Source organism: Mauremys mutica, unplaced genomic scaffold (assembly GCF_020497125.1).
Source record: "Mauremys mutica isolate MM-2020 ecotype Southern unplaced genomic scaffold, ASM2049712v1 Super-Scaffold_100070, whole genome shotgun sequence".
In the NCBI taxonomy this organism is placed as follows: Eukaryota; Metazoa; Chordata; order Testudines; family Geoemydidae; genus Mauremys; species Mauremys mutica.
The window spans coordinates 767790-771651 of NW_025423259.1; the positions used below are offsets into that span (position 1 = coordinate 767790).

General features: G+C 48.5%; 1 non-coding gene across 1 annotated transcript; it reads right to left on the reverse strand.

The window, feature by feature from the left end:
• TRNAV-AAC lies at positions 1–73 on the reverse strand. The gene has a single exon. It is a non-coding gene; the product is annotated as a tRNA-Val (tRNA).
• Between the last annotated feature and the right edge of the window lie 3789 nt (positions 74–3862).

The following is a 3862-nucleotide window of genomic DNA, read 5'->3' on the forward strand; positions in this document are numbered from 1 at the left end:
TGTTTCTGCCTGGTTTTGAACCAGGGACCTTTTGCGTGTTAGGCAAACGTGATAACCACTACACTACAGAAACTCTGGTGCAGGGCTCTGCCCTTCCCTTCATAAGAACAGAACAATGGCCAGACCAAAGGTCCATACAACCCCATATCCTATCTGCCAACAGTGGCCAATGCCAGGTGCCCCAGAGGGACTGAACCTAACAGGCAATGATCAAGTGATCTCTCTCCTGCCATCCAGCTCCACCCTCTGACAAACAGAGGCTAGTGATACCATTCCTTACCCAGGCTGCCTAATAGCCATTAATGGACTTCACCTCCATGAATTTATCTGCAAAAATAATGAGGAGTACTTGTGGCACCTTAGAGACTAACAAACTTATTTGAGCATAAGCTTTCGTGGGCTAAAATCCACTTAATCAGATGCATACAGTGGAAAATACAGCAGGAAGCTATATATATACACAGAGAACATGAAAAAATGGGTGTTGCCATCCGCACTATAATGAGAGTGAGCAGTTAAGGTCAGCTATTATCAGCAGGAGAAAAAAACCTGTAGTGACAATCAGGATGGCCCATTTCCCACAGTTGACAAGAAGGTGTGAGTAACAGTAGGGGGACAAATAAACATGGGGAGATAGTTTTACTTTGTGTAATGACCCACCCACTCCCAGTCTTTATTCAAGCCTAATTTAATGGTGTCCAGTTTGCAAATTAATTCCAATTCAGCATCTCTCGTGGGAGTCTGTTGTTGAAGGTTTTTTGTTGTAATATTACGACTTTTAGGTCTGTAATCAAGTGACCAGGGAGATTGAAGTGTTCTCTGGCTGTGTTTGAATGTTATAATTCTTGATGTCTGATTTGTGTCCATTTATTCTTTTATGTAGAGACTCTCTGGTTTGGCCAATGTACATGGCAGAGAGGCATTGCTGGCACATGATGGCACATATCACATTGGTAGATGTGCAGGTGAATGAGCCCCTGATGGCATGGCTGATGTGATTAGGTCCTATGATGGTGTCCCCTGAACAGATATGGGGAGAGAGTTGGCAATGGGCTTTGTTGCAAGGATAGGTTCCTGGGTTAGTGTTTTTGTTCTGTGGTTGCTGGAAAGTATTTGCTTCAGGTTGGGGGGCTGTCAGTAAGCAAGGACTGACCTGTCTCCCAAGATCTGTGAGAGTGAGGGATTGTCCTTCAGGATGGGTTGTAGATCCTTGATGATGCACTGGAGAGGTTTTAGTTGGGGGCTGAAGGTGATGGCTAGTGGGGTTCTGTTACTTTCTTTGTTGGGCCTGTCCTGTAGTAGGTGACTTCTGGGTACTCTTCTGGCTCTGTCAATCTGCTTCTTCACTTCAGCAGGTGGGTACTGTAGTTGTAAGAATGCTTGATAGAGATCTTGTAGGTGTTTGTCTCTGTCTGAAGGGTTGGAGCAAATGCGGTTGTATCTTAGAGCTTGGCTGTAGACAATGGATTGTGTGATGTGGTCTGGGTGAAAGCTGGAGACATGTAGGTAAGTATAGCGTTCAGTATGTTTCCGGTATAGGGTAGTGTTTATGTGACCATCGATTAGCACAGTAGTGTCCAGGAAGTGGATCTCTTGTGTGGATTGGTCCAGGCAGAGGTTGTAGGTGGGATGGAAATTGTTGAAATCATGGTGGAATTCCTCAAGGGTTTTCTTTTCCATGGGACCAGATGATGAAGATGTCATCAGTGTAGCACAAGTAGAGTAGGGGCATTAGGGGACGAGAGCTGAGGAAGCGTTGTTCTAAGTCAGCCATAAAAATGTTGGCATACTGTGGGGCCATGTGAGTACCCATAGCAGTGCCGCTGACTTGAAGGTACACATTGTCCCCAAATGTGAAATAGTTATGGGTGAGGACAAAGTCACAAAGTTCAGCTGTGACATTATCGGGGATACTGTTCCTGACGGCTTGTAGTCCATCTTTGTGTGGAATGATGATGGAGCGTCTACATAGCCAGACAATCCTGCTGTCAGGGTGCCAATGCCTGAGATGATGGGGCATCCAGGATTTCCAGGTTTATGGATCTTGGGTAGCAGATAGAATAACCCTGGTTGGGGTTCTAGGCTGTCTTATTGCCAAGAGACGGAGAAACTCGGCCAGCCGCAGGGGGTGCATAACACCACCCTAGTGTGGGGGTGACAATGCCTCTGGGATCCTGACACCCCTACTGGTTCCACTGCTGGTTGTTTTCCTTTTCCGGTGGGACTTTGGGCAAGTTGCTCCCCCCTCTAGGGCTCCGTCCCCAGCAGGCAAATGGGGATTTCGTACCTTCCCGCTATTGGAAAGTGCTGGGAGAATCCCCCAGCAAAAGCTGCTCTGACAGCGCTAAGTAGCATCTGACCATTCAAGGTCGGAGCGCACTGCCCAGGAGGAGGAGTGTTTGGCTCTGGGGTTTCACTTCAGCCCAGTCTAGAGAGAGGGGCCCAGCCATGGGGTTTGGCTCAAGAAGACCAAGTCTCCAATTTGTTAAGGGCGTTTTGAATTCCAATCCTGAGCTCCAAAGTGCTTGGTGTCAGTTGCACATTTTAGAAGCATGCTCTCCACTCCATTTTCCAAATCATTCATGAAACTATTGAATAGTACCCGACCCCGGACTGATCCCTGCCGGACCCACGAGGTGCCCCCTCTCCGTTGGGCAGCCAAACCTGGAGAAGGGCCCTTGGAGTCTGGGCTTTCAACCAGCTCTGCACCCACGTGACACTGATTGAATCTAGACCGCATTTCCCTCGTTTGCTTGTGAAAATGTCCTGCGGGACTGTGTCAAAAGCCTTAGTATTCCCAAGTTAGATCCCATCTACTGTTTACCCACCTCCACTAGGCCCTGAACCCTGCCAAAGAAGGAAAGGGGCTGGGTTTGGGATGATTTGTTCTTGACAAATCCATGCTCACTTGTCCTAAGAACCAAATTCTCCTGTAGGTGCTGCTGACAAACTGTTTAAGAATGTATTGCAGTATCTCTCCAGCTATGGAAGTGAGGCTAGCTAGTCTGTAAGTCCCAGGGGGTCTCTTTGTTCCCCTTTCAAAGATAGGTCCTGTCTTGTTCATGGATGGGAAGATGTTCTTTTTCAGGGATCTCAGATGAGAACTGGGGCACAACACCTGGTTTGTTAAGGCCACAAAAATGGAGGCAGGAACCTCTTCTCTCCTGCTGGCAAAGAACCCCAGGTACCTAAAAGACAGAGACTCACACCCCTGAATGGGCTCTAGAAAAGGCAATGGTTAAAAAGTTTGGCCCCGACCATTTCTTGTTTCCGCAGACTAGACATTTTAGCAAACTTTAGAATTCCTTGGTGCTAAACACCGTGAAACTCCCCTTTCTCCTTCACAGAGGGCTTTATTGCCCCTTATCTCACTCAGGCTCAGGACTGCCCAGAGCTCGAGAACTGTCCCTGTTCCCATTGGGCAGATGGGGAGAAGCCTGAGGTATAGAGAAGGGAAGTGACCTGTCACCAGATGGATCAGACTGAACAGGTTTCACATCTCGAGGAGGCTCTTACCCTCTAAACAGGGACGGCTGTTTTCTAGTAAAATCACTCAAAGGGAAGGAGAAAACTCGAAAGAGGTTCCTCCTGGCGCTCACGTCCGTGAACCCGAATACTCTCTCAGTCCTCAAAGAGAGACCTGGAGAAGGAGACTTGCTGGAGCAAAGCCACAGGGGTCTCTGAGGTTTCCCTGGCCCCTCGCCCCTGTCCTGCCTGGCTGATGTCAGCATCTCTCTGTGAGGTCACCACCTCCCCACCACCTTGGACCAATAGTCTGAGGTCCTGCCAAAGGCCTTTGTGATGTCACTGCCACACCCCTCCCTTGCTGTGCCAATGTCCTGCCCCTGTCCAGGCACTTTGC